At 42.1% G+C, this 21,812-nt stretch overlaps 1 non-coding gene across 1 annotated transcript; it reads left to right on the top strand.

Moving 5' to 3' along the window:
• Nucleotides 1-7,946: 7,946 nt before the first annotated feature.
• TRNAG-UCC lies at nt 7,947-8,031 on the top strand. Its single transcript has one exon. It is a non-coding gene; the product is annotated as a tRNA-Gly (tRNA).
• The last annotated feature ends 13,781 nt before the right edge of the window (nt 8,032-21,812 follow it).

Below are 21,812 nucleotides of genomic sequence, written 5' to 3' on the forward strand. Positions count from 1 at the left end.
ACTAGTAACTTACAGCCTACTCAACTTGAGAATCTAGAATCCCGTGCACCATGACAAAGGATCCTAGGACACATGCTGGGTGAATGGCAATGCCACGCAAGGACTGAGCAGTGTGATCAAACATTCTGAGTCCTTGGTAATCACCTGATTCACACCTCCAGGGATGGTGATGTTACCTCTACCCTTCTAGGAAAATCGATTTTTATGTCTGTTGTTGAATTTGCTAAACTTACTCCTTTCTTGGGCACTTGCCTGCGAAAGTTTACCTGAATATTCTGCACCCTTTTTATTCTTTAGGCCCCGGCTCTTTTTATGTAATAACTTTAGTTTGGAGCAGTTTTCAAATTTATTTTTAAAAATGCACAGATCGTATGAATGTACCAAAATATCACATAATTTTAATCAAGAGCATGCAGCCTCTTCACACCAGCCCTAATTCGCATGTACAGTTTGTCCCTGGTACAATGAGTCATGGTATTAGCCTGTGTTTAAGGGGAGTATAAATTCAACGGAGCCAAATATTAACCTGTGTTATATAAGCATCCATGACTACTGATTGGATTTGGGGAAAATTTGTAAAAGAAGAATATTGAACTAGCTAGCACAAGTTGGTTTTATGAAATCCTTTCACAGAATGCCCATAGTTACCCCTTAGCTTTTGAAGACCTTTGACATTTTTATAATTTATAAGGTAGTCTGAAGGTAATTTCAATGAAACAGTTACATAAATCAATATATAAAGAAAGATGCAGAATTACAAAGTATAAATAATCAAGGTTTTTTGAATCTCAATGATTGTGTTACACACAACTTAAAATAGAAGAAAAAACGGAAAAAATCTGATCATATGAAGAATTTCATTTTGAACATATTAATGAAAGAGTAATAATTGTTTACTATTAAACCAAAAGCAGCAGACGAGAAGCCAAGGTCGGCAATCCCAGGACTACAAAACTAAACCAATTTGTACATTTCTATGTGTTTTCTGATACACAATCAAATATCATTGTCAACAACTGAGACAGAAAGAAGAGATCTGAAAATACGATTATGTGTTCAGCACGGCCAGGGAGAGATTATACAGTGCTGTAATTCGTAGTATTTGTTGGCCAGTTTTAATATTAACTGCTTGTGGGGTCGGGCATTAATCTGAATCTCTGACTCCGTTCATCAAATGTAGACCCAAGTGTCCATCTACACGACACGAGTGGTACGAGGAGAAAATGAGAAAGTAAACGTGCATTCGTTTTGCAAGTGCCAGAATGCTGTACAAGAGTAAGCAATAAAGGCGGTGACACTGCCTGGTCTGGCTAAATTCTGTGACTTTTCTGCATCTAGAAAACTCTTTAAATGCATCTCTTCATTCAGCTCAAGTCCACGGGCTCGATTCTACAGTTGCCTGTACAGCTGGCTCTTGGGAGTGAAGACTGGTAAAGGCACTGCCATGTGGGGGTTTTACGAGAGTTGCTGGTGAGAGATACGGGATCTGGACAGGGGAAGGGAGGGGAAGGTCTCCTGAGGGGCAAGACAGAGAGCAGAGGCTGGGAGGAAAGAGAGAGCTGGGTACAGCGGGGCGGCTGGAGGGCAAGGCTGGGGGGGAGGAGGGGGACTCATTAGGAAACGAGTCGAGTTTGCTAACTTCTCATTAGCTTTGGGCAAAGAATCTTTTACTGAAAGAATTTCTGATTCAGGGTTTCATTGGGAGGCCCCTGCAAACCAATGAAAACCGCTGCCCAACTGGTCTTGAGAAAACTTACTCCTTTACTTTTCAAAGGCACTTGTCAGGTGAACAATTGTGTTCAAGTCACACGTTTCCGAGAGTGGCCACCGAAGGCCCAAATCATCCTGAGTGAAGTCATGCCATTTAGAAAGCTAAGTGCAAGGGCTGGTGCATACAAGAAGCAGCAGGTTTCCCGGAAGAGGACAGGACTTGCCCTTCGGAGGCCCCACAAGAGCTGGCAGCCACAGGCAGGAGGACAACGCTCGTGCGCCTGCGTCTCAGGCCCCCGGGCTCTGGAAGGCCATCTCGCAACACAGACCCGACCATGTGCTTTCCTTAGCAGGCATAAAACCACAGAACGCTCTCTGCACCAAAGCCAAGACCTCAGGACAAAAACTCGAGAAGGAAGGAGAACCTGTCTGGTTTTATCGATGACTCGGCAGTTTGCCCAGACGGAGCTGGTTCGAAACACCCGAAACTCACCAGGCGGGGAGGCCAATCTGAACAGGACCCATCTGAATAGGACCCATGGCTGTATCCTCCCTCGTATCCTTCGGAGGACAAGCACGTTTAAACAGTGCAAGGCAAAACTAACACAAAAGAGAGCAAAAGGGATACCACAGGAAGGCCCGATTCCACCAAAAATGCCAGACGAACGGGCACCAACAACACAACCAGATGCCAAAATGCAAATCAAGAGCAGCTGACGTTAAAGGAACAGACGGCGAGGAAAAAGGAGCTCAGAGCCAGTGCTGACTTACCACATGGGAGCAGACTCGACGAGCCGCCAGCCGCAAGGCACACGGGACCTCTGTGGCACCACGCCCGGCAGGAGGCTGGGCTCCGAGGCAAAGCAATGCCGACGGCATCTCGGTGGAACTTCCGGAACACTGTAAAAATTAACACATCCGCATCACTAAGTGAACGAGTGAGTAAATCAATAAATTGTGCACACACGTCCAGAGATTTGTGCAGTCATCAGGGATGAGAAGTGGTCCTCCATTCTCAATAATCTGATAAACGAGGCCGGTTTGAAAAGCTCTCTCAAAAAATTCATAGGGACGTGGATATGTTGAAAAAAAAATAACAGTGCTTTTTTCTATTTTAAAAAGTTACAGCTGAATGTACAAGAAACAAACACAAATCTTCAAGTACAAGAATTAGAGTATAATGCAAGGTAGAGCGTTTTCTGCAGCCATGAAAGAATTCTGCATTGAGCAACAGTTAGGGGGTTAGATGCTAACACCCACCTCCCTGAGGAGGAGGACTCCAGGCTGCACTCAGACCCACAGGATACTTGGAGTTATAACTTAAACCCCTGTTCCAAAAAAAAAAAAAAAAAAAAAAAAATCAAGGCCACTTGAAAGGATACAATGCTAGTTAAAGTACAAATAAATCAAGGCACCTGGGTGGCTCAGTCGGTTAAGCGTCCGACTTTCGCTCAGGTCACGATCTCACTGTTAGTGAGTTTGAGCCCTGCGTCTGGCTCTCTGCTGACAGCTTGGAGCCTGGAACCTGCTTCAGATTCTCTGTGTTCCTCTCTCCCTCCATCTCTCTCAAAAATAAATAAACATTAAAAAAATGTAAAGTACTAACTAGAATGTGCAGAATTGAAAGGTAAAAATTTTTAAATGAAGAATGCCCTGCACACAGCTCCAGCTGATGACAAAAAGTAATGAGCCTAATGATACATATACCTTAAAAGACTGACCTGCGGCTGCATAGGAATAGATAAACTGAAGGTTTTAACAACACAAATCATTAAATGACCAGAGCAAAAAGTAAACATTGTATCTATGATCCATTTTTGTAAACCTTTGGTAATTACAACAAAAATAATAAATAAATCCATGCACAAGCACGTGTGTGGGTGTGAATGGAAAAAAGTACTGAAGAATAAACTAAATCGTGAGGCACCTGGATAGCTCAGTCGGTTAAGAGTCTGATGCTTGATTCTGGCTCAGGTCATGGCCTCAGAGTTCCACGTCGCGGCGTGGGGCCTACTTGGGATTCTCTCTCTCTCTCCCCCTCTCTATCTGCTCCTCCCCTGCCTGCTCTCTCTCTCTCAAGATAAATACATTTTTATGTAACTTAAAAAGGATATTTGATTATGAAAACACCTCATCTCCCCTCATTATTACCCATCCGTGCCATCCACCGAGCCCTTCAATCTTGACAAGGGGAGACCACGCTTGTGCTCAAGTGGCTCGTATGCAGCAGAAACGCGACGGCTTTCCTCGGGGTCTCCGTGTATCCTCACGTTCCCTCCTACTGTGACAGGACGGCTCCAACTCAGCACGTCACCCCCCATCAGGCACAGGATTGAAACACCTTCAGCTTGAACTCCTGGCACCACTCTTTCCAGAGACAACTTAGGGAAATAGTCGTACTGAAAACCTGTTTTCTTCAGTTAGTGCAATATTTGCAGGTGAAGATGGCCAGAAAAAATCATCTTCACACAGACAACTGAGATAAGCTATCAAGCGAATAACTTGTTCATCACATTCCTACAAAGCTTAAAACTTATTCCGAGCACTCTCCTATCATATAAATTGCATACGTGAAGGTCTTGTAATTGTGTGTAATACTTGAATAAGAGGTACACAGTGTCCTCCATACAACTCCCATTAATAAATGCATCCTGGGGAGCCAGGGTGGCTCAGCTGGTTAAGCGTCCGACTTCGACTCAGGTCATGATCTCACGGTTCATGGGTTCGAGCCCCATGTCGGGCTCTGTGCTGACAGTTTGGAGCCTGCTTGAAAAATCTCTCTCTCCCTCTCTCTCTGCCCCTTCCCTGCTCATGTTCTCTCCCTGTCAAAAATTAAAAATGAATTTTTTTAAATGCACCCAACACACACACACACACACACACACACACACACACACACACAACCATTACTTCCAGGCTTAACTGCATCCCACGGGTGTAAAAAGCACTGATTTTTAAAAGAAATAGTTGTAATTCAAGTGATAGTGATAGTGTTGTATTTTATTTGGGTTTTTTTTTGTTTTTTACTTCAAATTTCCTTCTTTAATGCCCAGAACTGTCAAAGATGAACATGGACATGTGATCCATTTCATTACAGGTGTAATTAGCTACCATGCCTTCTCACCGCGAGGCTGACCACTTTCACTTTCAGACAGTCGGAGATTTCCTTGTTTGGATTTCAATGCTAACATTAAATACCTCTAATGTCCCTGTTAATGAGTCTGCATTCAATTCTTTTCACCTACTGGAAGATGACATTGTGGCACAGACACCTGTTGGAGCCATCTTTCTTCAACAGCATGCCAGGAAAAGCGGAGATTCTCTGGAGTCATGCCCTTCTACTATGAATGTTTCCATGTATTTATGCAATCATTTCATATTGGTGCACGAGCTTGAGTCAACCCTCTGGAGAAGCTCCAAAGCTTCTACACAGAGAAGAGCTGGTTTGATCCAATCCTCACTTGTTGTCACGGCAGATTCTGCAAACTTATTTTTACAGGTAAACAAGCGATTTCATCAGACCGTTTGCCAAAATGCTGTGGAGAGAATTACAGACTTTAAGGAGACCAAATGTATAGTAGGTGTTCTTCCTAGGAACTCAGGTCCTTTGCAGCTTTGAGGTATTATTTCTTCGGACTTGAGTGACTGCAGCGGTATTGTGCTTATACAGGTGTCAGGTCTGGAGTTCTTGTCCAGACGGTCAAGTCTTTCCGGTGACACCCGTTCTCAAGAGTAGCACTGATCAGAGATCTGCCTGGCTGGTTTGGCCCATAGAGCATGTGACTTGGGGTTGTAGGTTCAAGCCCCACGTTGAATAAAGAAATTCCTTAAAAATAAAATCTTTATTTTTTTAATGCTTATTTATTTATTTTGAGAGAGAGAGGGAGGAAGCATGCACTCACGAGTGGGGAGAGGGGCAGAGAGAGGGAGAGACAGAGAATCCCAAGCAAATTCAGCACTGTTAGCACAGATCCCACCTCAGGGATTGATCCCATGAACCCATGAGATCATTAGCTGAGCCGAAATCAAGAGTCAGACCAACTGAGCCACCTGAGCTGAAATCGAGTCAAAACCAAATGTGACACCCAGGTGTCCCAAAAATAAAATCTTAAAAAAAAGATTAGCACTGATCACCACTGCCATTCTCAATTTGTGCCCCTTCCTCAAAGCGTAAGACACTGTTCCACATGGTGAAAGAGAGGCTGCCATAACACATGGGAAAGGTACCTGCAGATGCTTCCATCAGGAGTCCAGGGAAAAGGTTACATGGGTAACCCAATCCTACTAGTGAGGACACCACACAGAAAGCACAGGTAACAGCATTTCAAAAACCATAGATTTGACTCAAAAGATGTAGCTATTTTTGCCTCTGGAAAGAGAAGATACAGCCTAGAGGTAGAAAGTTGTTGATTATAAGCACTTTGCTGAGACAAGAAAAAGGTCTTTGCTAAGGGTGGCTTCAGTGAGAATGGGGAGAATATTCAGTATTTCCCTTTCAAGAGACAGATTATTCAGTGAAAGCTTTCCTTCATTTACTTTTCCCCATTGTTCTTAAGAAATTAGGAGTTTGCAACAGCTCCGAAATGCTGGATTTCCTTATCTAGAAAACCCAATAGCCGTCCCTTCCATTTGTGGTAGAATATTTAGCCATGGTCCTCCTGGTTGATAGGTGGGCTCCCTGGAATGTGTGCGAGCTGGAAATAGCTCTGCCTCTGGATGGCTGCTGACGAAAAGGGTCTCCCACAAGCCACTGTAGCCACTGAAGGAACACGGTTGTGCAAGTCGTTACCCTCGTGAGATGCAAATATTCCTTTATAGTATTGGGAACTTGGTAAAAGTTAAGCAATTTCTGTACTTAATAATTTTATTTACTTTTGCCCCAGTGAGTCAAACTGCGGTGCTGTGAGTCTACTGCTGTGTAACAAATTATTACTGCAGCCACTTCAACAAACACACATATATGATCTTGAAGTTTTCACAGATTGGAAGTGTGGGTACCACTTGGATGGGTCCCCTCCTCAGAGTCTCATGGGCTGTAATCCAGGTGATGGCCATCTCCCTGAGGTCCAGGGTCCTCGCTAAGCTCACAGGGTTGTGGGCTGAACCCAGTTCCTTGAGGTTGTAGGACTGAGGGCCTCAGGATTTAAAAGACACGAGGTAGAAATTATGGTAAAGTCTCACATGGAAATTCTAGAGATAAAAAATAAAAGAACCAACAGAATACTTAATGGATGAGATGACCAGAAAATGAAACACAACTAAAAAGAGGCTTAGCAAACTGGAAGGTAAAATCAAGATAAAGTAGATGGCAGATAAGGATTTTTTTTTCATAAAGACTTTTAAAGAAAAGAAAAAAAATAAAAGTCACACGGACATAGTGACGTGGGAAAAATGGTCTCTCCTATTGTAAGGATAAATGAGAAAGGAAAAGGGCAAATTTCTGACAATTGTTAAAAATTACTGGAAGATATTAACCACAAAGGCAGCCGGTAAATTTTAAGAGATAGAAACTCCTATGTTTTGAAGATGTTAACTTACAGATTCAACACATATTATACATCACAAACAAGATGAATAGAAACACCACAAATATCATATAAAATTGCTGAATATGAAAGAAAAGCATAAATGCAACCAGAACAACAGATACATGACTTTCCAAAGAGCGGCAAGCCGACTGAGGGCTGGCTTCTCCAGAGAGATCGTCGGAGCTAGAAGACGACAGGATGTCAGGATGTCTCTGGTCCTGAGACCAGAGAGTGGTATCTACAGACGCGGGTCAAGAGACATAATGAAGAGTGCTCCTCCAGGAAATGCTGAAGAATGAAGAGTGACCGCACACGTTATGCTGATTTATTTAAATAAACTCCTCAAAACACTGTCTGCATAAAACAGCAATGACAGTATCGTTGGAGCTTTAAGTAGACAGTAATCTTTGTAATGGCCTAGAAGGAGAAAAAGGTTCAAAGTACTAGCATGTTCCAAAGCCCTGGAAATGAAAAAAAATAATAATAATAGATGCAGCCACACAGGTTGGCACCATTTCTTGGCAGCGAAAACCCAAGGTTTCCAGTCACTTTTTCCCCTATTTTATCTCAAAATCCTCCCCTCCACCCCCCGTATTGTCAACCCTCTAGATGTTAAGCTGTGGCTTTGACCTTTAGGAAAAATTTCCCAGCTGTCCATCTAGGTTTCCAATTACATTACTCGCCAATTTAAACTAAAGTTTAGGGGGCGCCTCGGTGGCTCAGTCGGTTGAGTGCCCGACTTCCATTCAGGTTAGTATTTCACTGTTCGTGGGTTCGAGTCCCACGTGGGGCTCTGTGCTGACAGCTCAGAGCTTGGAGCCTGCTTCGGATTCTGTGTCTCTTTCGCTCTCTTACCCTCCCCCCTCACTCTCTCTACCTCTCAAACACAAATAAATGTTAATTTTTTTAAATTACTCCTTTAGAGTGTTCAGATTTACACTCTACACTGATCATCCCTGTTAGCAAAAACTTCAAAGTGAACATACCTAATGTCCCCACTCCTAGTAGAAGAGCAGATTAAAGGCAACTGACAATTCCATGCATTGAACTTTTGGTAAAGCCCAACTACTACATTCCATTTTTTTTTTTAATTTTTTTTTCAACGTTTATTTATTTTTGGGACAGACAGAGACAGAGCATGAACGGGGGAGGTGCAGAGAGAGAGGGAGACACAGAATCAGAAACAGGCTCCAGGCTCTGAGCCATCAGCCCAGAGCCCGACGCGGGGCTCGAACTCACGGACCGCGAGATCGTGACCTGGCTGAAGTCGGACGCTTAACCGACTGCGCCACCCAGGCGCCCCCATTCCATTTTATTAGTAAAAATCGAAGTCACTGCTTTTAAACTTCTGACAACAGCACCAACTACAAAACTCTTACAATATGTCTCGGCTCCTACTTGTTTCTTCTCACCTGTGGTTATCAGCGGGATAATGCCTAATACAGGATGGAGAGAGTTTTCTTGATTTTGCTCATGTACCCAACACCTGAGCCACACATTATCCACAATAGCATATTACATATGCAATTTTGGAGCTTGTAACTTCACGTAACCCAGCATTAAATGTAAAGCGTCTACAAAGACCAGCTCTCTCATCTCTAGCTCTATGAATTATCGTTTTATGTCAGAGCCCAGAAAACTGTACTTACTCTTTCTGATATTCTAGGGAAATGATCTACTCTGGGGCAAGGACCAAGACTTTAAATTTCATGAGCTGTATAAAAGGCTAAGCTTAAAAAAAATTCATGCCGTATAGCAATTTCCATATATCACAAAGTCCGTGAGTGGCTGCCGCATGATTCACATCCACAAAACATACGGAGTGGTACATTACATAAGATACTGGTTTCCACATATTGTGTATGGAATATATTCACTCCATCTGGATGTATTTCTTTTCAACAACACCAATTTTGGTCAGAAAAGTGAAGCACGCTCTTGTACTGGTTCAAGAGGAAGCCTTATCTTCTACAGGAGAGGAGCAGGACTTCCAGCTTTCCAGGCTACACCACTGGTCCTGCCACACTTGGACAGGGTCAAGATGTTTCTCCTCACAGGGTGTGCTGACCAGTCTCAAGTCTGATTGGACAGGGCAGGGGGCTACTGGGAGTGCTCATAAACTCCAAGGCTCCAGTATTTGAAGATAAGATAACAGAGGGGCATCTGGGAGGTTCAGTCGGTTAAGCATCTGACTTCAGTTCAGGTCATGACCTCACAGTTCGTGGGTTCAAGCCCCATATCAGGCTCTGCAATGACAATGTGGAGCCTGCTTGGAATTCTCCTTCTCCCTCTCTCTTTGTCCCCTTCTGTGTTCTCTCTCCAAATAAAAACATTTTTTAAATTAAAAAAAAGCTTAAAATAAAATAACAGGTCCTGTAACCAGGCAGGTATGTCGCAATAAGTTCTTCTGCAGTATCTGAAACTACCATGAAAAACGATGTTGCTAAGATCTCTCGGATGCAGATTACAGGCATCCATCTTGAACCAGCCTAAGTCAGTAATTTAAGGATGCTAAAGGATCTTGGAAAACTCGGGAAGACAAATGGGACCTGGTCTTCACAACAGGCTAGAAAACAGAGCTCAGAACCATCATGATGTTTGGCTGTCTTCCGTGTGCACCCAACTGCAAATCCGCCTAGCTGCTCATCCGGCCGGTCCTGGCACACACCCTCACCCTCAGGCCAGCTCTGTTCAAAACAATGCAATTCCTTGCACAGGAAACTGACCTGGAAACCCAAAAGGGGCATATGACCTCAACTCTGTCAGTCACTCCCGGACTCCAAAATTTGAAAGCTTGGACCAACAATGAGAGGTTCAATACATTTTATGGTTGCCAACTATAACAAATAAAAATACAGGACTCTCGGTCACATTTGAATTTCAGGAAAACAATAAATAATTGTTAGCACATATTTCTGCCAAATAGTTCATGTGAAATTCAAATGTAACTAAGCATCCTGTATGTTACCAGGCAATCCTGCACCTCTGGATGGTACTGGGACGTATTTAGGAGATTCCCAACCAATGGCCACTCTGTACGCAAGACTCTCTGGTCCCCATCGTTCATTACTTCGTTGCAGAACATAAAGTGGTACCTAACATCTCCCTCCTGAAACACTCTCCCTCTTCTTTTAGAAAGTCAGCGTAGTAAAAACATGTGCTCAAAACAGTGAAGAGCTGTTTTAACTTTGGAGACCTATGCACTTAGATTTTTAAAGGGCAGAAAGCATAGGGAGTATTTCCACATTCCCTCTGGATATTTCTTCTTCCCTATTCTACAGGAAAGCATAAAACCACAGAAATCACTGGGAAAATTCTTCAGCTTTCATAAATTTACTTGCAAAGCTCATCCCTAATCGTAGGTCAGAGTCTGGAGGATGCACTTGTAAATGGACCACTGGCTCGGCCAGCTTGGATGCATGCAAAAACAACTCGGTACAAACTGAACATGTATTGTAGAATTGCAACGTGAACACTTAACTGGCTTTGGAAATATACGTTATTTCTAGTATGGGGTTGGTCTCAGTTTGAGTTATTGGCTTTTTCCTAGAAGGCGTCAATAAAAATCCAGTAAGCATATATTAGCTAAAAGCAAATTTCCTGGGATTACCCGACGTTAGCCAAACTAAATTAAAGGTCAAAATCACTTCTACAAGGTTTTGCTCAGCAATTTCCAAGTTTATTAATTAACAGCATCACTGAGATAATTCGTATGAAGATATCCAGCATTGCCATGTAAAAAATTACTGTTTGTAAATATGACCATTATTTATAATCTAAGTTTTAATTAATAACTTGTAAATTTTTTTAAACAGATAACCCATTTGCTTAAAACTCGTTAAGGGTGGAGCTCAGGACACAGTATTACTGCTTTGAGAAGATTCCTTAGGAAAGGAACCATTAAGGAGCTCCTGGGTGGCTTAGTTGGTTAAGCATTGGACTCTTGATTTGGGCTCCAGTCATGATCTCACGGTTCATGGGATCAAGCCCCGCACCAGTCTCTGCACTGACAGTGTGAGCCTGCTTGGGATTCTCTCTCTCCCACTCTCTGCCCCTTCCCCAGGCGTGCTCTCTGTCTCTCAAAATAAATAAATAAACATTAAATAAATGAACCATTTAATAAGCCCCAAGTTTAAAGAGCTATTAAGATACTCTGAACATTTACACAAGTAATGAAGTTTAGAAAAATGTGACATTTTTCTCACCAAATTGAAATTTTATTCAGAAAGTGAAAGTATTGGGGTGCCCGGTGGGCTCTGTTGGTTATACAACTGACTCTTGGTTTCGGCTCAGGTCACAATCTCACTGTTTGTCAGTTCGAGCCCCACATGGGGCTCTGGGCTGACAGTTCAGAGCCTGCTTGGGATTCTCTACCTCCTCTCTCTCTGGTCTTTCCCGAGTCACACAGTCTCTGTCTCTCTCAAAATAAATAAATTTTAGCGGGGGGGGGGGGAGAAAGCTAAAGTATTAATCCATAAAAACCAGTTAAGTATAATCTGCAAAATACTGGATGGGGAAAATGTCTCGTGGCCTCCAAAAAATAATGATATAGAATAAAAGTTTAATTTTGAAAATACTAAAACTATAAGAAGGCCTTTCAGTAACTAGCACGTTGGTTAACGTCACTGATTTAAACCCCTTTTCACTGAACAGTCATGGAACAGTAATGAAGGATTCCAGCCTAAGGACCTGCATGGATATAAAATCAATAGCGTTGGAAGTGGGCTCACGGTGCCTGGAAAGCAAATTTGGTTGTGCCCTCATCCAGATGAGTGACCCACGCAATCCACTTCCGTCCCCAATCCCTTCCCCTGGGATGACTGCTGTGTTATCCACGAGGCTCAAGTAAATGCGCTGTAATGGGGCCGTGCGGACGCTCCTGTGGTTCATAGGGCAAGGGCACGCCGCAGGCCCATTTTGGCCCAGCTCCACCAGCCCGCTTCACTTCTCCCACAGGCTCACGGCTTGGCTGCATTTCACAGCCTCCCTGCATGGGAACCTTGCCAGAAGTTACAGAGGACGCTCCCAGGCCTGGTCTTTCAAAAACCTGTATGATCGTCAGTGCTGTCTTCCCCTTCCTCCTGGAGCCCTCAGATGCAGAGAACCCAATGGAAGATTCCAGACCTGAGAAGATGGGGGAGCCACCAGACGAGAGGTTCATGGGCTCCTGTGTGGCTGCAGGAAGGTGACCCCCTGAAGACCTCCGCGTTAGAGATTAAATCGCATCATGGCCAGTGACGGAGATGCTGCGGTTACATCAAGAGTTGGCCAATGAGATTAGCGCATGGGCAATGACTACTTCACAGATCCAAGCTGTTCCCAACTAAACATGTGTAACGGAACCACTGCCATGAACGGAGATGGTTACAAGCAGAGATGTGACTGGGGCAGGGTCATTAACATCACTGTGATACCCTGACCTCTTACACAAGAGTGCCACATGATATAGTGCAGCAATCATAACTAACATTTCTAGAACGCAGGTTATATGCCAAACACTAGGTCAAGCATGTCACACGATTGATTTCAGTTAAAATTCACATTAAATCTGTAAGGCGGGCATCATGTTTTTTTTAAATTTTTTTAAGTGTTTTTATTTGTTTTTGAAGGAGAGAGAGAGAGAGAGCATGAGCGGGAGAGGAGCAGAGAGAGAGGGAGACACAGAATCCAAAGCCGGCTCCAGGCTCCGAGCTGTCAGCACGGAACCTGACACGGGGCTCGAACCCACGAACTGTGAGATCACGACCTGAGCTGAAGTCGGACGCTTAACCGACTGAGCCACGCAGGCGCCCCAGGCAGGCATCATCTTTATCTCTATTTTCCTGAAGGAAAACCAAGGATCAGGGAGGTTAAATAACTCACCCATATTCATCCAGCCGGTATGTAGCAGAAAGACCTTGAACCATGTCTAACAACCAAACCCGTGCAGTTAAACATTCCCTAAACCACAGCATGCAAAAAGGAGCGGGAAAGGCGGCCGGGACACCAGGAACCCACTCCCGGCTCCAGCGGCCCAAGGGACTGCGGGAACTTGCAGCCAACTGTACCTCAGCCTGCTGTGGTCCCTCTGGTGCCAACATTTGTTTCTGTTTTGTTTTCTTGTCCAGGATTATAAAAATTTAAAGCGATAGAAGATTAACCACTTTCCAAGTCAGCTAAGCTCATGCTTATATGTTTACCCCTGAAATAGAGGACATTTCTTAAAATTCTGACCTTGTGACCTCAGATGAAAGATACAAAGCAGGTGCCAATCTGTGTGAGCATCTATCTGTTCAGAGCACTCCTTTGGATTCTGTGTCTCCCTCTCTCTCTCTGCCCCTCCCCCACTTAACACTCTGTCTCTCTCAAAAGTAAGTAAACACTAAAAATAGATAGATAGATAGATAGATAGATAGATAGATAGATAGATAGATTCAGCAGTTATTTTTAGGTTACAACTTTAGTACTTAAATATCTTAAATGGCAACCCTAGGTAAGAATCATACCACCACAAATAAAAATTAGGATAATCCTTAAATTTCTCCTACAATTTTGGCTGAGGAAAAGACCAAAATGGGGAAATGAGAATTAAACATACTTGCTTTCCTATCCAACAAAGGATAAAACCGTTCTCTGGCTAGAATCCCAGGTCCTCTTTCTCTTTAGAGAAAACTTCAGATCAGCATCCCTTCTCTGAAAGGCAGCCAACCACTGCAGCCCCCTGTCTGGGTAAGAACCAGGCAGAAGGTGCCTTGCTCCCATGCCCATGTCTCTGAAAGGCAGATGTTCGTAACAACAGCCTCACTCCCAAATCACACTAACACAGATGCAAATCTGTCAAGCCCTAAACACCTCTTAAAATTCACCGGTCCCCAAATACAGACCGGTTCCCCCAAAACTTTCTGGGCAAGATGGGCAAGACTATGCCTTCCAAGTACATCTGCCCCTGGAAGGTAAATGGAAAGCTCTCTTTTATCTCAGATGTGAATGAGATTTATTGATTCACATATTCCCCAGTCTTTCAGTAGTCCGGCACATTTACAGTCAGCTAGGAGAATGACAGACACATCTATCAGCATGAACAATCTTCAGTTCTGCTGGTGATGTGAAGGCTATTATCGTTTTTTTTATTTGTATATGTTTGAAACCCAGAATGCCAAAATGTTTGTTACTGTATATTAGTGTAGATGGATACATTTTCTCAATAGTGAACATTTATTAAATGAGGAAAAGCCCTTTTGAAGTAAGTAATTTGTACAGTGTGCAATTATGCATTCAATGCCAAAAACGGCGGGAAGTCAGCTATAAACCAGCATATACTGACAGCCAAGAATGTCACATGCATGATTTATTCAACTGGTACCAAAGAAAGTGATAAGATAAAAATTTTAACAAAATAAAAATGTTAATAAATTCAGATGCACATGAAATAATCACAAAAGAAGTTGTAATAATGTTCTACACTGTATAAAATTATCGGTTTTTTTAGCTCAAGTGAGTGTACCATACCAGAAGCATTTTCATATTCCAAAAGCTTTCAGTGTCCAAGAAGTAATCCTACAATTTTTAAAAATATAATACCTCTTGTTACCATTACAGATATTATTGAAGATCAAAATCTCTCTTTTTTTATGGCACAGCCAAGGAAGCAAATCATAATAATGCAAAAGTCATTATTTTGCTAGTACAATATTTTTTCTTGAGAAAAAGTCTCCCTTATAAGGCTAATGTGAATAAAACAGTAACCACAGGAGACTTCGGAAGGAAACATTTGCAGAGACTCTCATATTCAGTTAGGAGTTAATGAGAAAATTGGCAATGTTTTTGGTGAAAATGATTGACATTTTGGCGAAAGTCTGGGTAAAGCTGTGGACATGTTTATACAAAAGCAAAGTATGACCGATTCTGTGGACGGTATTAACTACCCTGCTCATATTTGCATGTTGTTGTTCAAATGGCATCTAATGTCCTTTCTCTAGACACTGAAGTCATTGTCACAAAACTCTTCTCTTCCTTTAGTAATTATACTGTTTGAACTGAACAATTAAAGTAGTTTTAGAATTTTGTTACCAGTGAGGATTTTTCAATTCTCTTGCATTCAAAAACCAATTTGCTCTCTGTAAAAAAGTGCAGTTGACAGTCACGTGCAAAAGAATGAAACTAGACCACTGTCTTACACCATGCACAAAAATTAACAATGGATGAAAGACTTGAATGTAAGACCCGAAACCAGAAAACTCCTAGAAGAAAACACAGGCAGAAAGCTCCTTGACATCAGTCTTGGCAATGAGTTTTTGGATCTCCTCCAAAACCAAGAGCAACAAAAAGCAAAAATTAGTAAGTGGCACTACATCAAATTAAAAAGCTTCTGCATAGCAAAGGAAACCATCAAAAAATGAAAAGGCAACCTACTGAATAGAAGAAAGCATTTGCAAAGCATAGATCTGATAAACGTTTAATATCCAAAATATATAAAGAACTCATAGACCCCCAATGGCAAAAGACAATCCGATTAAAAAACGGGCAGAGCAGGTACCTGGGTGGCTCAGTTGGTTGAACATCCAACTTCGGCTCAGGTCATGATCCCACAGTTCGTGAGCTCGAGCCCCAGCTGGGCTCTGTGCTGGCAGCTCAGAGCCTGGAGCCTGCTTCGGATTCTGTGTCTCCCTCTTTCTGCCCCTCCCCCAACTCAGGCTGTCTGTCTCTCTGTCTCTGTCTCTCTCTCTCTCTGTCTGTCTCTCTCTCCCCCCCTCTTTCTCTCTACCAAAAGTAAATAAACATTAAAAAGTTTTTAAAAAAATGGGCAGTGGTTCGGAATAGACATTTTTCCAAAAAAGACATACAGTGGCCAACAGACACATGAAAAGATGCTCAACTAATCACCAGGAAAACGCAAATCAAAACCACAATGAGACACCACCTCACATCTGTTACCATGGCTATCATCAGAAAGGTAAGAAATAACGTGTTGGTGAGTGTGTTGAAGAAATGGAAAACCCCTGTGCACTATTGGTGAACATGTAAACTGATGCAGTCACTACAGAATACAGCATGGAGGTTCCTCAAAAATTTTAAAATAGAACCATCATATGATCCAGAAATTCTACTTCTGTGGATTTATCCAAAGAAAACAAAACCACTAACCCCCCAAAATATATGTACCCTAGTGTTTATTGCAGCTTTATTTCCAATGGCGAAGAGATGAAAACAACCTAACTGTCCGCTGAGGGATGAATGGATAAAAAAAGGTGGGGTGTGTGTATATACATGCATGCAATGGAATATTGTTCAGCCATAAGACAGAATAAAAACTTGCCATTTGTGACAGGCGGGTGGACCCTAAGGGCATTATGCTGCATGAAATGAGGCAGAGACAAGGATAAGTACCATAGGATCTCAGATGTGGAATTTTAAAACAACAACAACAATGAAACCAAGCTCATAAATACTAAGAACAAATTGACGGTTGGCAGAAGCTAGAGACAGGGAGAAGGAGAAACAGGCGAAGGTGGCCAAAACATCCACATATAAAATAATTAAGACATGGGGATGTAATGTACAGCATGGTGAATACAGCTAATAATACTTCATATCTGAAAGTTATTAAAAGTCCTCAACACAAGGAAAAAATCTCATAACTGTGTGTGGTGATGGATGTTAACTAGATTTATGGTGGTGATCATTTTGCAATAAATACAAATAGCCAAACATGACGTTGTACACCTGGAACTAATATGATGTTATATACCATTATACCTCCACAACAACAACAAAATAAAAGGCAAAAAAAAAAACCCCATAAAACAAAAAACCCACAAATCACAGGAAAACAAACTCAGGTGAAGATGCGCAAGTTTACCTGAAACACTGAAGATATATTTCACTTCTACTCAACAAAGTCTTGTTGAGTTTTCAAATGATCTATTAAGGCCTACTTATTTCCTGCTGTGTTTTGTTTTGAGAGAGAGAGAGAGAGAGAGCATGAGCAGGGGAGGGGCAGAGAGAGAGACAGACAGACAGACAGACAGACAGACAATCCCAAGCAGGCTCCATGCCCAGCACAGAGCCCAACATGGGGCTCGATCCCATGACTGTGAGATAGTGACCTGAGCCACAATCAAGAGTCAGATGCTAAGCCAACTGAGCCACCCAGGAGCCCCAAAGCCAATGTATTTCTTGTTCATAGTTCCAAAAATCTCATTAACAGTAGGATTATGCAACTTGAGAAGTACAACCACTGCTACTCAATAAAGTATCTCATTGTTTAAAGGCATCTGTTGGGCAGAGTAAAGAAAGAACTGTAGCACTGTGTACCTTTAGTATCAAGGCTGTACCTTAAAGTGACATTACTAATTAACAGGGATGAAGTCCCACCATGAAGTGGGTGACTATTATGTCATGAAAGATGGTCTAACGTGCTTCAACAAATGAAATTCACAGAGCCATTCCCAGACTCATTAATGTCACGCCAGTACACGCTCAGTATCCTGGCTCACGATGCTGATGATGAGTGTGTGTGTTCTCATTAATAAATATCCAGTGGGCTGCACGTGACCACCGGAGGAGCTGTGTTGTGTGTAAATGGCACAGACGATACAAAGGAATGGGAACTGTGTCAGCAAATTTTGCAAAACCAGGAATTGTTCAGGAGGAACAAATCATCAGAGAAATATAATAAAAAAAGAGGTATGTGGTTGAGAGATGTAATTTATTTCACATTAACCACATTTTTTTTAGTGTAAGTGTGGCTCAGGCAATATTTTTATTTTATCTCAATGAGCATACACATAGGCAATTAGGAATAATTCAAACTTAACTATGCATCCTGCATTTTTTTTTTTTTTTGCTAAATCTGGTAACAGTCTCTGGAACATTGTTTTTAAATGCAAATAATAAAGCAACTGAATCATTCTGAGTATTAAGAGAAACTACCCTTTGAATCAAGAGTCTGTTTTAAATGTACCAGTATCAGGAAGAGGAACAAATAAAGAAAAAGCTTATGTTCTTCACTGAAGTGTTACTCCTTGGGGCTTCTTCGGGGAATAACGTGATTTTGAGAGGATGCTCCGAGACAGAATTCAGCCTTGACCACTTGAACAAGTCAAACAATGACGTCCTCAAGACAGGAATTCTACCACAGCCACGCTACGGGGGAAAAAACTCCCTTCCTGAGCAAAAGGTAAGAGAGCAAGGACGGGGGTGACGGATGAAATACGATCTTCTCCTCATGCCCGTAACACACAATAAACTACGTTTCTTTCCATTGTTAGTAATTAGTATTCTGATTATGCCTTGTAGGTGGGGAAACAGAAATGAATACTTTTTTTTTGTATTACACTTAAGAGGATTCACAGTTAATTTTATAATTATATCTAAGTCAAGACCTGGAAAAATAATCTTTGGCCACGCACAGACCTTTTGTAAGTTATTTATTCTTATCATTTCAAGACTCCACAACAGGACTGTCCCTGTTTGTTTGTTAATCTTACAGGCAAAACCCTTTTGTCTATCACATACCTCTGCCTTCAGAGCCAGGAGCTTTTGCATTCAATCTAAGCTGGAATTTATGCTACCTCTACATTTTCACATTCACATTTCATAGTTTAATTTGACCTCAAATAATCCAGGGGTTAACAGTTATGTGAAATATTAAATGGCTTACTGCAGTGTTTTAGAGGTTCTGATTTTGAACCCTGTGAGTGCTTTCAAAATACAGCTATGACAAATCATCTTGAATTTGATCATTTGTCTTTAGTAGGCATTTATAAAAATTAACTGTTCCTGCATCTTGGTGATTCATCGCTAACTGTGATTATGAATGTATGTGGGTCACCAAAGAAATGATCCTGCTGTATTTGGATCATAGATACAGGTGTTGAGAAAGAGGAAGGAAGGAAGGAAGGAAGGAAGGAAGGAAGGAAGGAAGGAAGGAAGGAAGGAGAGGGAAGGGACAGGGAGGGGATGGGCGGGGTGGGGCGGGGTGGGGAGGGATAAGGAAGGAAGGAAGGGAGGTCTACTTGGCCTAGGGGTAAGAATACACTGTTTAAGGAGACTCTCAGGGACATCACTCCGTTGTATATTCACCCTATACAGATTATTATTATTAGGCCATCCAAATATTTCTAAACTATGAACAGCTGTATCGAACTTCAGCCTGGAACTGTCACACATTCCAATAGTTGAGATTTCTTCCAATAATGTTGCTCCCAGGAGTATAAGACAAGGAACCCGTCCAAAAGTTGTGCCAAATCTGTCCTGGACCAAGTTCCGTTATAGTTACTCCTTAGGATGGGGGGAGAATATGAGAACAGAAAATATCTTTCTTAGATTCAATCCAAGGGGTAATGTAGCTCTGCGTCATGTCTTGACTGTCTGACCTACTCAAGCTCTAACACGGTCATGGAGACTCCAGCTTGATCCCAGCCTCTGCTAGCATCTGGTCACGGCTCAGTTACAGTGGTGCTACCTTCTTGCTTACAAATACATGAAAGCACTTAGAAAGTTTCAGGATTTTCCCCAGGGCGATACGCTTTGGTTAGTCCCTCCTGACACCCTGATACCAGAATCGTGGCTTCAGGCGCTGCTTACTTCTATCCATTGATATTTCAAGGGTCAATTCTGAGGGAGCTGATGAGCCATCCATCCTCAAATCTCTGCCACACACTCCATCAGCCTCCCATGAGTGTTCCTTGTCTCTAAACATTAATTTTTATGCCCGTGTCTCTCCTCCATTAGGTAACAGATCTCGATGTATTAACTCTGGTACAGTCGAGGCCCCTCTGCATTTTGTCCTCACTCAGAGCTCATCTGCAACTTGATCCTGAAATTCTTCATCCAGTATCTACCTTTATTTCTCAGTCTACGTCCCTACAAACTCACTATGGCCGTTTTCTCACCTCTGCTTCCTTCGTTTAGCTTTCTGTTGCTGTGACATGAATTAAATAACATACGTTCTAGTCAAAGAAACACCTGTAGACCCATCTCTATGGCTAAGGACCGACTGATGACCATTCCGTGTCTGTAAGAGATGAGAGGCTTGTTATTTCTGGTCTTTCAAAATTAACAGGCTTTATGTTTTCAGCCCTCTAAATAACATGACACCCCACATCAGGTAGGAAAGCCTAGTAAACCGGCATTTATTCCTCAGTCACCTTTTGTACGCTGTGTGCTCCCAGGCCAATGTTGCAAACACTCGGTCAGTCGTAGCCTGCAGACATTTTTATATGAACCACACATTCTTGGCCTATATAATTTTTAAATTACTTGCAAACACTTAAATTTTTTTTTCAATATATGAAATTTATTGTCAAATTGGTTTCCATACAACACCCAGTGCTCATCCCAAAAGGTGCCCTCCTCAATACCCATCACCCACCCTCTCCTCCCTCCCACCCCCCATCAACCCTCAGTTTGTTCTCAGTTTTTAAGAGTCTCTTATGCTTTGGCTCTCTCCCACTCTAACCTTTTTTTTTTTTCCTTCCCCTCCTCCATGGGTTTCTGTTAAGTTTCTCAGGATCCACATAAGAGTGAAACCATATGGTATCTGTCTTTCTCTGTATGGCTTATTTCACTTAGCGTCACACTCTCCAGTTCCATCCACGTTGCTACAAAGGGCCATATTTTGTTCTTTCTCATTGCCATGTAGTACTCCATTGGCAAACACTTAAAATTTGGGGAAATTCCAGTGTAAATCTTTTTTGTAATTAGAATTACTGGAACATCTGGAAACCCCAGCCTCTTTCCCACGTGGCATTAACCACACGGCCACACTGCGTTACCCCCTGCCGTCCACGCCAAAGTATAACATTGATTGTGATGCTCTCCTTATTTTTAGAGTAAACATAAGTAGAAAATAATTAATTTTCCCTTATGCTCAACTCTCTCATAAGCCAGGAGATAAAAAAGAAAAAACAGAAGACCATATATTCTTCTTATAGAACTCCTACCTCTTTGACAAAAATGAAAAAACCAGAAAAAGGCCTTCAGGTGAAAGAAATGTACCCGGCTTGCTGCACTCACGGTACCTGTCTAGCTACCGTAAGTATTATTATTCTTAGATTCTGGCACAGATAAAATGTCTGTGAACTATGGCCTGCTGTCCAAATCCAGCCCACCGCCTCTTTTTGTAAATAAAGTTTTATTGAAACACAATGCTGCTCATTCACTTACATATTATCTGTGACTGCTTTCACAGACAACGTGACAGCCGAGGAGTTCCATCAAAACTCTATGACCCCAGCGACACTGACCATCTGTCCCTTTACTGCAAGCTTGTTCACTCCTGCTATAGAATAGACAATATCCAGGAAAAATCTGGGTGCCCCAAATTTGATGGATCTTAAAACCAAAAATAATGACTAACAATGGTGTAGAACAGCACGTAATCGCGTACCAAATTCCTTGAAAAATATTTATAAGGATAGGAAAACTTATGAAAAGTGAGAGATCAAGATTAAACAGTTTGGGAAAGAATCTAAAAGATACATTGGTGAGGATAGCTGCTGAATGTATTCTAAGGATATTTTGCTAAATAAATGTAAATATATCTCATTTGCCAAGGTTAGAAAGTGCTGTATAAAGCTCTTGCCTAGACAC

This window comes from Prionailurus bengalensis, chromosome D2, assembly GCF_016509475.1.
Source record: "Prionailurus bengalensis isolate Pbe53 chromosome D2, Fcat_Pben_1.1_paternal_pri, whole genome shotgun sequence".
NCBI lineage: Eukaryota > Metazoa > Chordata > Mammalia > Carnivora > Felidae > Prionailurus > Prionailurus bengalensis.